Consider the following 12,997-nt stretch of genomic DNA (forward strand, 5'->3'; position numbering starts at 1 on the left):
AAGGCGATTTAGTTTCATGGCAAGGAAATAAGCATCTTATTGGAAAAGCTAAAATCTCAAATCCATGCTGGCAGCAAAACTTGGGTGCATTTTTAATGACCAGTCTAAGCAGCAAGCAGTATCTATGGGAACCACAGAACAGAGGATTAGTCTAGGCAGAGGAACCAACACTTAAAAACAGTTCTTCTCATTGAAAGAAAATCTAGAACTTAGGATGGGGGACTTACCGATAAACCTAACAGCTGATTTTTGTAAGTAAAACTTAGAGCCTGCCTTTTTCTTTTCTTTCTCTAAATGTTAAGGTTTATTGTACATGGAGGGAGGGGTCTAGTCTTTTTTGGAGGCTACTTTCTTCATGGCGGATCAGCTTGTTGCTCAGCTCCTGCCCCTTTCTCTTGGTGTTGGAGTGAGTCCCAACACTTTACTTGATGAACTTAAGGGCCCATTTGTCCTTGGAAAGCTTGAGTAGCTCCTTGGTGCACTGCTCCTACAGGCAAAGCTGCACACCTCCCAGATCCTGTCCTGTGTGAACTTGGTACACTTGGTGAGAAGCCCGCAGTGGTGGCTACACCATTGCTTGCTCACATTCTTGGTCACCTTGTGGCCCTTGCAGAGACCCACTGCCATGGTGTAGCACGAAGCCATGGCTGCAGTGGTGGGGCAAATTTTTAATTTAAAAAAGCTCACGAAAAAAAATGTCAGGGTGGAAAGAAAGTAGTGGTTATAGGCACAGGCTCTATAATCAAAAGACACTTTAAGTATACTGACTAATTAATTCCTTTGGCCTTAATTCCCTCATTTCTAAATAAAATGACAAGGATCTATGCCATATAATGTCAGAGGATTGTAAAAGACAATGCACATGAAGTGCCTAGGTCATTGTGCTAAGTAATAGTGGAGGAAACACGATGGCAGAATAGGACTGCCAGCAACCATCTCTTGGTAGAAATATCAATTTGAACAACTATTCACTCATGAAAATACTTTCACAAGAGCTAAGGAAACCAGGTGAAAGATCATAGCACCTGATTATAGCATAATAATAAGAAAGGATGTAGTAAAGAGGATAGAAAAGAAAGCTTTACATTACTCACATCAGTCTTCCCCAACCCCAGAGCACAGCACACAGAGAGATAAGGTTCATTTGGGAAAAAAAGAGGGAAGTAAGCACAGGACCCCCTAGTGGGCCTTCCATGGTGGGAGGTGGGAGGAACAGCACCAGGCTGACCCTTACAATCACCTCTAGGACCTGCCCCAGTGCCAGGCAGGGATCTGAACTGTATACTCAATCTGCATTTGGCATTACCAACCACAGCAACCTGACTCAAGACGACCCTGGGTTCAGGCAGGTCTCAGTGTAGCCATGGCCTTCACACATGTTTCAGTGCTCCATCATCTCAGCAGTCATGGGATACCAGCCTAGTACAGGGCCACTGGTGGGCTTGACTGCCAGTCTTAAGTCAGGATTCATGCCAATGGCCTGCTTAGATGCTCTGGACTGGCTTAGTGTTGAAGGGTGTTCTCAGACAAAGCCAGTCTGTGAAGACTGGAATAAGTACTGACTTTATCACATGCACAGACATCAATACATGCCTGCAAGAAACAAAGCCAGTCAGGGAAACATGAGTCACCAAACCAACAAGACAAAGTACCAGTGACCAACCCAGAAGAAATGGAGATATATGAACTTCCCCACAAAGAATTCAAAACAACTGTGCTTAAGGAAGCTTACTTAGCAAATTTCAAGAATGTACAGCAGGGAGAGGTTGGGGATGGGGGACAGACGTGAATAAATAAAGAAAAAAGAATGTACAGCAAAACGGTTCAAATAATTTATGAAAACAACTACTTGGGAGGATTGGGGTTCAAGGCTATCCCAGGCAAGTAGTTCAAAAGACCCCCATCTCCAAAAATATTCAGAGTAAAATAGACTGGAGGTGTGGCCCAAGTGGTAGAGCACCTGCTTTGCAAGCGGGAAGCTTTGCAACCATGAAGTTGAGTTCAAACCCCAGTCCCACCAAAGAAAGAAAGAGAGAGAGAAAGAAATTAGGAAAACAGTGCATGACCAGAGGGGTAGAGGAAGAAAAAAGGAATGAAAACAGCTTTCAGTGTTTATGAACAGCATAAGAAGAGCAAATGTTCAAGTTAATAAAACTGAGGAGGGAGATGAAAATGATAAAGGGGTAAAAAGCATATTTAAAGAAATAATAGCAGAACACTTTTAAAATCTCAAGGAAGATGTAAATATCTAAGTACGGGATGATCAAATGTTTCCAACCAGATTCAATACAAATAAGACCTACCCCAAGATATATTATAATGAAATTTTCAAAAATAAAAGACAAATGGAGGATACTGAAAACAGCAAGAGAAAAGAAACCGCTCACATACAAGAGAGTTCCAATGTGCCTAGTAGCAGACTTCTCAGTAGAATCCTACAGGCCAGGAAAGGGGGATGACATATTCAAAGTATGGAAAGAAAAATACTGCCTGCCAAGAGCACTGTGCCCAGCAGAGCCAGCCTTAAGAACTAAAGGATAGATAAAAACTTTCTCAGACAAACAAAAGCTAAGGGAATTATTCACCACCAGACTTGTCTCACAAGAAATGCTGTAGAAGTTTTTCAAGCTGAAAGAAAGGGACACTAATGAGTAGCACAAAAACATCTCAAGTATAAAACTAACTAGAAAAATTAAGTACACAATCAAATGCAAAATGTTCTAATTCTGTAATGGTGATACATAAATCATTTATATCTTTGTATGAAGATTAAAAGAGAAAAACTTTTTTAAATGATAGCTTCAAGCTGGGTGCCAATGGCTCATGCCTATAATCCTAGCTACTTGGGAGGCTGAGATTGGGAGGATCACAGTTGAAGGAGAGCCCAGGCAAATAATTCAAGAGACCCCCCCATCTCCAAAATAATCAGATCAAAATGGACTGGAGGTGTGGCTCAAGAGGCAGAGCACCTGCTTTGCAGATGCAAAGCCTTGAGTTCAAATTCCAGCCCCACAAAAAAATAATTTGTTAAGGAATATATATGTTGTGACATCAAAAGTTTAAAATGGGAGAGTAGGGTAAAAATATACAGGGTTTTTTTGCATGTGTGTGATCAAAGTTAGGTTGATATCAGCTTAAAACAACCTGTTATGACTATATGATGTTTTTTGTAAGTCTCATTATAACCACAAAGCAAAAACCTATAGTAGATACACAAAAAATGAAGACTGAAGAATTAAAACATACCACTTAACCACAAAGGAAGACAATAAGAGAGAAATTTTTAAAAAGCAAATGATTTATATAACAACTAGATGACAATGAACAAAATAGCAATAACAACTGACCTTCACATAGAGAAAGTATCTTTAGTTTCCAGGAGGACTCAGTGTAATCACAGGGATTGTTAAAAGTGGAAGAGAAAACTGAAAAAGGGAACCAGAGAGATGACAGCATGAGTCCAACTCAGTCTGAGGTAGTTGTCTTTAAAGATGGAGAAAAGAGATCGTGGGCCACAATATCGGGGCCTTTAGTAGCAGAAAAGAGCAAAGAAACGTCTTCCCCCAGCGCCTCCAGAAGAGAAACAGGCCTGCCAACACCTTGTTTGCAGCACAGTGAAATCCACTTCAAACTCACAATGTTCAGAGCAGTAATAAAAGGAACTGGTTTGTGGTGATTAGTTTTGGCAGCAATAGTAAACTAATTATAGACCAAATGTAAGAGCTAAAATTGTAAAACTCCTAGAAGAAAACAGGAGCCATTTTTGTGACTAGGCAATAGTTTTTTTTGAACATGACACCCAAAGCACAAGCTATAAAGGAAAAAAATAGATAAATTTGACTGCATCAAAATTAGAAATTTTGAGACTGCAGAAATACTATTAAAGAAATGAAAAGATAATGTAGATAACAGAAGAAAATATTGGAAATTATATGTGTTAAGGGACTGGTATCCAGAAAACATAAAGAACTCTTGCCACTCAACAATAAAAATCGACCTCAAAGTTTAAATGGCCAATAAGCATATATAATGTCGCTTACCATCATTAGTCACCAAGGAAATATGCATAAATAGCACAACCAGGCACCACTTCCCACTCACTGGGATAGATGTGGTTTTCAAAAATAAAACAGACAGTAACAAGTTTGGGCAAGGATATGGAGAAATCAGAAACCTCAATCATTGCCAGTGAGATTATAAAATGGTGCAACCACTTTAGAAAAAGGGAGCTCCTCAACAAGGTTAAATGTGCTTATGACACAGCACGTCATGCCTCCAAGAACAATGAAAAGGTTGCCTGTGAGTGTTCATGGTAGCCCCTTCCATAACAGCCAACATGTTTGCCAGCTGAAGAATGGATGAATTACACTCATTGTGTCCACTGAGCAAGAAAAAGGAATGAAGTATTAAATACTTGCCGCAACATGGATGAACCTTTAAAACATTACACTAAGTGAAAGACTCCAGACACAAATGAAAACACATTAATTATGTGATTCCATTTCTATGTGAAATATTCAGAATAGGCAAATCTGTAGAGGCAGAAAGTAAGTTAATGGTTGCCTAAGCCTGGGGAACAAAGAATGGGGAACGACTGCAATAGGTACAGGTTTTCTTTGGGATGGAGTGACAGATTGATGGTGGTGATGGTTACATAGCTCTGTGAACACACCAAAAATCCTTGAATTTTATACTTTAGATGTATGAATTTCATAGAGGTATGGTCTGACTATGTCCCCCAAAAATCATGTGTCAAAATTTAATTGCCAAGGTAACAATATTAAGAGGTGGGAACTTCAAGAGGTGATTGAGTCACGAGGACCCTGCCTTCACGAATGGGATTAGTGACCTTATAAAAAGGCTGGAAGGTGGTAACTGGGCCCATGTCCACTTCCACTGTTCTGCCACGTGAGGACACAGCTATGGTCCCTTCCAGAAGACACAACAACAAGATGCCACCTTGAAAGTAGAGATCAGGGCCTTCACCACACACTGAACTTGCCATTGTCTTAGACTATCCTGCCTCTAGACCTGTGAGAAATAAATTTCTATAATTTATAAATTACTCAGTCTCAGGTATTTTTCCATGGTAGTGCAGAGTAAGGTACATGGAATATGAATTATATCTCAGTAATTCTTCTAATTCAGCCCAGCCTCTGCCCAAACTGCCATCGGATACTTGGTTCTTTCTTTAGCAGCTACTACCTGGGGTATCCCGCAAACTGGAGTTGATTTTGCTCTGCCCAAGCTAGTTTACTCCAAACCTAAGTCTCTCTTGTATCTAATTTTCCCAAAATGCCCAATAATGGTCAAATTCAGGCTGAAACTCAGAATTTGGCAAAGAGGGTGAGTCGTGAACCAACTCACTACTACTCAGCGTAAAGCCTGAGGAACCAGTTCCCAGTATAATATCCCTTAGCAACCATTATATGTTGCTGTGCAGCGTCTAGACCCACACTGAGATCCTCATGAGCTAGAAGAGAGAGTCAGTGCTAACCAGAGGGAGAGTGCAGGTGAGGAAAGTGAAGCTGGCTGAGGGGAGTCAGAGAGAATTACCTTCCAGGATATCAGTTAATCTGTCTACTGTCTAGAGTCAGGTGCAGTCAAAACATTGCCTTGGAAGACATTGCTGAGAAGTTTGTGACACGAAGATTCTCATATCCTGGGGGTGGAGAAATCCAGTCTCCACGTAGACAGTGTGCTCCCTGGGAAAGCCGTCCTCACCAGTCCAACACAAAAATGCAATGGTGACGCCTCCATTCCTGAGGACGCTTTTTCTTTATGCCCATCTCTTTTATTTAGAGTCTCCACTATCATTTCCATTTCTCTTTTAACCTTGCCTTTCTGAATTGATTGTTAGACTCTGCCTAGAAACATAACCCATGTTGTGGGCCACACACAGCCCTCACAACAAGCATTCCCATAATCCCATTTCCTATGCTTTTCTAGTTCTCTGTTTCTCCTAATACAGCAGAGCACTGGCGCCAGGCTTGTGCTGGGGGACTCGGAGGAACACAACCTGTCCTTGATCACATGCTTAACTCCAAAACCTTGGATTTCTTAAACTACATATTTTATCACACTGGCTTTAAAGAGCCTTGACCATTTAGAAGTATTCTCTCAAACGAAGACATTTAGTGCACTTCTGTTATGTTCCAGGCTTCTCTCTGGGAAGCCAATGGTGACCAAAATAGACATCATCCTTGTCCTTGAAAAGCTATTGAGGGAAAGAGGTAATAAACCATCACTGAGTAAAAGCAGACTTAAACAGGTGCTGTGTTAAGTACTTAATGCACATTAATATTTTATTTTCCCAATAATCAATCCTAAAGGCTTGTTATTTACATCTCCATTTTACAGATGAGGGGAATGAAGTTCAAGTGTGCAAGTAACTTGCCAAGGCCAGCTATCTAACTAGCAATGAAGCCAAGATCCTAACCCAGATCATCACGGTCCAGACTTTATGTCATTGGCCTTTTCAATGCATTATCTCTTCGTGACACTAAGAACACAAATGTTCCCTGCATCTTTACTTTGCAGAAACATCTATGTTACCTAGAGTGACAGACCAGAAAGATGATTGTTGAAAACAGACTGAGAAGCAGGACAAAGAGAAAAACCATCAGAGTCAAAGGCCTAGCACCCAACTAAGAAGCCCAGTTTAGCTTGCAGGGAGCCTGTTGTAGGTCTAGAAATAAATGTGGGTGTTGGATCCTAATAACCAGAACAGTTCTCAAAACCCTGTGCCATTTGCAGTGACCTCTCCCTTAGGGATTGTGCCTACTCTGCAAGGTACAGTTCTAGATATGCCTATTCTGGCTCCAAACTAAATCCCTGACCTCAGCAAAACCAGATCCCAGATCCCACCTATCAGTCTGTTCTAGGGTGAGAGCCTTGATCTCTACCTACAACTCCACCTATAAGGAAATGAGACTGTCAAGAAACCTGCCCTCCTGTTACTCCAGAGGCACCTGCACACCCATGTTTATTGCGGCACTATTCACAATAGCCAAGTTATGGAAACAGCCAAGATGCCCCACCTCTGACGAATGGATTAAGAAAATGTGGTATCTATACACAATGGAATTCTATGCAGCCATGAAGAAGAACGAAATGTTATCATTCGCTGGTAAATGGATGGAATTGGAGAACATCATTCTGAGTGAGGTTAGCCTGGCTCAAAAAACCAAAAATCGTATGTTCTCCCTCATATGTGGACATTAGATCAAGGGTAAACACAACAAGGGGATTGGACTTTGATCACATGATAAAAGCGAGAGCACACAAGGGAGGGGTGAGGATAGGTAAGACACCTAAAAAATTAGCTAGCATTTGTTGCCCTCAATGCAGAGAAACTAAAACAGATACCTTAAAGCAACTGAGGCCAATAGGAAAAGGGGAACAGGTACTAGAGAAAAGGTTAGTTCAAGAAGAATTAACCTAGAAGGTAACACCCACGCATAGGAAATCAATGTGAGTCAATGCCCTGTATAGCTATCCTTATCTCAACCAGCAAAAACCCTTGTTCCTTCCTATTATTGCTTATACTCTCTCTACAACAAAATTAGAGATAAGGGCAAAATAGTTTCTGCTGGGTATTGAGGGGGTGGGAGGAGAGAGAGGGGGCGGAGTGGGTGGTAAGGGAGGGGGTAGGGGCAGAGGGGAGAAATGAACCAAGCCTTGTATGCACATATGAATAATAAAAGAAAAAGGAAAAAAAAAAAAAGAAACCTGCCCTCACTTATGAACCACTTCATCTCAAAACCCAAATATAACAAGCTCTGCAGTGGGCATGGCCCAATAACAGCCAACTACAGGTCAGTGTAAAGTGTTGTGGTGAGAGGTCTGTCTCTGAGTCGGAGTCTCACTCTCTGTAGGACTTTTCCCTTGAGGATAGATATAACCAGCTTAGCTTGCAGAATACAACAGATATTAGAGTGTGTCTAAAGAAAATGAGACCCCTAAGTTTCCCAGCACCCCGTGCGGAGGCCTAAAGGGCCTCCACCAGGTCCTGCAGAAGAAAAGAACAGAGAAAAAGTCCAAGCAGTATTATGAGGTAGAGCCTTGACCCCAACCTTCTCTGAGAAAGCCTGACAGGAAGACTGAGTCAGATTCCAGATTCCGGAAGGCCTTGCTTTGGTTGTTCTGCACTGGCCTCAGCAGTCTTTGTCAACAGCCGTTTGAGTAGCTTCCTTGTTCACAGCCCCTCAGTTCACTGTCCTTGAGATCTCACTAGTGATGAGAAAAGGACAGCTAAACCTATGGGGAAACATGACAAAGAAAAGAGGGGTCTTTACCTCAAAGTCCTTGTGTCAGCCTAAAGCTATCTACCCTGACATTTTCTTTGGGCAGAGAGGAAAATGAAGTCTCCCAGGGGACAGAGGCTCCCAGCCTAGCTCATTGCATTTAGGGAGGGAAGCTGTCCAAATGAGGCGACTCCAGAAAGAAATTTTTTTTTAAGAGAAAAAAACTTAAAAAAAAAAAAACCCAGAAAACAAAAAGCAAAGGAGGCGACTCCAGCAAGAACACACAGGGGTGGACATGAACAGATATCTTCATGCCAATATTCTTAGTAACACTATTCACAATAGCCAAATCAAGTATCTGCAAACAAACGAGTGCATAAGAGCTTGTGGGACATATACATACAATGAAATACTATGCAGCCACAAAAAAATGAAGTTTTGGTACATAGTGTACCAGCGATGGACTTTGAAAACAGTCCATCCCTGGTGGAGGTGGGAAAGGATAGTTATTATTTAACAGACACAGAGTTTTTGTTGGTGCTAATGAAAAAGTTTGGGGTATGTGTAATGGTAATGACAGACAATATGATGAACTTATTTATTTATTTATTTTTGGCAGTAGGTTAGAACTCAGGGCCTCATGCTTGCTAGGCAAGCACTCTACAACTTAACCTACTCTGCCAGCCCCTCCTGCCAGTCTTAACCTGGTGCAGCACATTTGAGAATCTACTCCATACTTCTCCACTCCTTGCAAAGACAGCATGAATGGTCAGAGTTACTCAGATGCGTTAGTGAAACCCTGTAACGTCCCACCGTATCTGCAAGACACACATCATGAAGCAAATTCTTATAGAAGCAGAGAGCCCAGAAAATACCGCATAACATTCCTTTATTCCTGGAATAACTAACTCTTGAGTACTTAAGATATTCAGGTAGATACTTTCACATATTAACTCAGTCCTCCTTGAGTCAACAGGTCAGGTCAAATGGGAAACACTTCCTTCTTAGACACAAGTGCAGTGATCAAGGCAGAGCATCAGTGGCTTGTGTTACAGGACCATCTAGCGTTTGGTGCCACATTTTAAGAAAGTCTCTGGCTCTATTGGGAAGACCTCCAGTAACAGTGACCCCTTCTTCTTGCCTAGACAGGCCAAACAGCAGCCATGTTGGTAGCCCATTGATGCTGAAATGCAAACAAATATCTTCGCCTGCTTACTTTAATCCGATTACGCCTACTTCCGTCTACTCTAATTCTGCAAAGGAAGAATTTAACGGAATTCAAGGCAAAACACCCACCCCTGATTTATGGTTGAAATATGGTCTGTCTCCACAGACCCTGTGTTGGAGGGGGGAATTATTTTTTTCCCTTTTCCTGAGGGACATCATTAATATTGTGATAATTAATGAAAGGCAGCAGATGGAGTTGGACAAATTATTAATGGTTTCAATCATTCAGAGAGCAGAAGCCCTGTGTGGAGCTGTCCTTGGTGGCAGCATAGAAGTGCTCTGGGGAAATAGGCCAGTGGGCAGAGAAATAGAGCCGTGTGTGTGTGTGTGTGTGTGTGTGTGTGTGTGTGTGTGTGAGAGTGTGTGTGCGTGGGTGTGTGTGTGGGTGTGTGTTTGCCTGCCTTCTGGCATCCACAGACACGGGTTGAGACTTTCTCATACAAAAGGGCTGTTTTCATGCAGAAGAGCTCTTAGATTAAATCTGGGAACAGATCCCTCTTGCAGATGGTGGGTACTATCAGATTCTCCCTGCAGCATGGCCATGTGGGAATTAGGACAGGTTTCAGGGACTTCTTGGACAGTTGAGGGCAGAGGTTGCCTCTTACAACCAGAGGGTAAAGCTGAGAACCGTGTTAGGCCATCAGTGCTGAAGTATAGCTGGAAAGTGTACCCAAAATGGGTTTGCAGAGCCAAGGGTTGGCAGTCTGGAAGCATGAGAGAGATAGCATCACGTAGGAACAGGTGAAAGAAACAATGATCCAGGCAAGTTCCCAGGAAGAGGGAGTCAGTTCTGTGGCAGGACTCCTCCCTCCACAGGCTGCCTTCATGATTTCCACTTAGGCAGCGCCTTCTTGTTGTTTAAGATCACAACTCCTTAAGGGTGGGAATTATATCCTAACTGCTTTCTTCCCTGCTGGATCTCTGGGGTCCACCTCAGTGACTGACACACAGCAGTGCCTGAAAATGTTCACTGAGTGATGGATAACGGGATGGATGAATGATACAGCTATCTTACCTTGCTGGACATTGGTCAAAGAACAGAAATATTAATAAGCATTTTGAAATAAAGCCATATCAATTGTTACTTAGAGTAACAAAGAATTTACTGAAGAATTCATTGCAGAGCAGAAAGAGGTTTCCGATATGCATACACCACATAGCAAATAACTAAATAAATGCTTGTTAGAGGTTCAGATTTCCCCCCAAACTCCTCCTGAATGTGTCCTCTTTCAGTCCTACCCCAACACAGAACACAGGCTCAGTCTCTCCATCCCTGTCTCCTCTTCCTCCTCCTCCTCTCTCTCCTCCTCTCCTCCTCCTCCTCCACCTCTTCCTTCTCTACCTCCTCCTCCTCCTGCCACCTCTATTTTCTTTCTCTCTCTCCCCCTGCTAAGAACAAGAGGTGCCATTCCTATGCGCCACTGCAGAACTCTTACATTCTGTCTCTTTGGGGGATATGCTCAGCCCTTGAGATCTCAAGCCAGAGACCAGCCTCAGCAAAGTATGGAACAGATAAAGCTGGTGCCAGTGTCTCTCTGCAGGCCCTGATACCTCAGCTTCCTGGAGTCCCTTACAAAGAGGCCATGAAACACCCACCCTCGCTGCAGTCTGAGTGAATGAGTGGCCTGTGCACATCCCACTACAGGAAAAGGAAGTTTGGGGGATCAACTGTGGTACTGATTTAATGGACAGATTAGCCAAGTCTATGAGTTAGAGAACAGTCTCAAGATTTTCCCCCAGACTCAGGGGAAAAAGATCAAGATGGAAAGATACAGCTCACATAAACGTAGGTATTTGGAGTATCTCTGGTAAAATGAATCCCACATATGATCTATGGCATCTATGTGAAATATCTATGATAGCAATTTCACAGGAAAAAAAAACTGAGCACACAGCAGAGAAACAATGAGCAAAGAAATGAGAGAATTGTCTTCCACTTAACGAAAAAAATCTTGACTCTTGATTGAAAGGTATCAATAGGGAGCTGGGTGTGGCTCAAGTGATAGAGCACCTGCCTGGCAAGCAGTTCAATCTCCAGTACCAAAAAAAAGAAGCCAAACTTTAAAATAGAATGACAATATATCAAAAGACTAATATAACATGATCAAGGTGGGTTTATTTCTACTCCGAGTACTTCTCAAGACAGTCACCGATCCAAACTAAGACAGTTGTCTCTAAGAATTCTGTTGGTATGCACAGGAAAGCAATGCGAGGAATCTCCCTGCATAACTATCCTTATCTCAACTACCAAAAACCCTGGGTCCTCCTCTTTTTTTTTTATTCATATGTACATACAATGTTTGGGTCATTTCACTCCCCTTCCCCCGCCCCCTCCCTTACCTACCCCGCCCCCTCCCTCTTCCCGCCTACCCCCTTGATACCTGGCAGAAACTATTTTGCCCTTATCTCTAATTTTGTTGAAGAGAGAATATAAGCAATAATAGGAAGGAACAAGGGTTTTTGCTGGTTGAGATAAGGATAGCTATACAGGGAGTTGACTCACATTAATTTCCTGTGCGTGGGTGTTACCTTCTAGGTTAATTCTTCTTGATCTAAACTTTTCTCTAGTTCCTGGTCCCCTTCTCCTATTGGCCTCAGTTGCTTTAAAGTATCTGCATTAGTTTCTCTGCATTGAGGGCAACAAATGCTATCTCGTTTTTTGGGTGTCTTACCTATCTTCATACCTCCCTTGTGTGCTCTCGCTTTATCATGTGATCAAAGTCCAACCCCCTTGTTATGTTTGCCCTTGATCTAATGTCCACATATGAGGGAGAACATATGATTTTTGGTCTTTTGGGCAATGCTAACCTCACTCAGAATGATGTTCTCCAATTCCATCCATTTACCAGCGAATGATAACATTTCGTTCTTCTTCATGGCTGCATAAAATTCCATTGTGTATAGATACACATTTTCTTAACCCATTCGTCAGTAGTGGGGCATCTTGGCTGTTTCCATAACTTGGCTATTGTGAATAGTGCTGCAATAAACATGGGTGTGCAGGTGCCTCTGGAGTAACCTGTGTCACAGTCTTTTGGGTATATCCCCAAGAGTGGTGTTGCTGGATAATAAGGTAGATCTATGTTTAGGTTTTTAAGAAGCCTCCATATTTTTTTCTAGAGTGGTTGTACTAGTTTACATTCCCACCAACAGTGTAAGAGGGTTCCTTTTTCCCCGCATCCTCGCCAACACCTGTTGTTGTTGGTGTTGCTAATGATGGCTATTCTAACAGGGGTGAGGTGGAATCTTAGTGTGGTTTTAATTTGCATTTCCTTTATGGCTAGAGATGGTGAGCATTTTTTTCATGTGTTTTTTGGCCATTTGAATTTCTTCTTTTGAGAAAGTTCTGTTTAGTTCACTTGCCCATTTCTTTATTGGTTCATTAATTTTGGGAGAATTTAGTTTTTTGAGTTCCCTGTATATTCTGGTTATCAGCCCTTTGTCTGATGTGTAGCTGGCAAATATTTTCTCCCACTCTGTGGGTGTTCTCTTCAGTTTAGAGACCATTTCTTTTGTTGAGCAAA

General features: G+C 42.1%; 1 pseudogene; it reads right to left on the reverse strand.

Moving 5' to 3' along the window:
- Nucleotides 1-327: 327 nt before the first annotated feature.
- On the reverse strand, nucleotides 328-645 carry LOC109697432 (large ribosomal subunit protein eL36 pseudogene; annotated as a pseudogene).
- Between the last annotated feature and the right edge of the window lie 12,352 nt (nucleotides 646-12,997).

Source organism: Castor canadensis, chromosome 6, assembly GCF_047511655.1.
Source record: "Castor canadensis chromosome 6, mCasCan1.hap1v2, whole genome shotgun sequence".
Taxonomy (NCBI): Eukaryota; Metazoa; Chordata; class Mammalia; order Rodentia; family Castoridae; genus Castor; species Castor canadensis.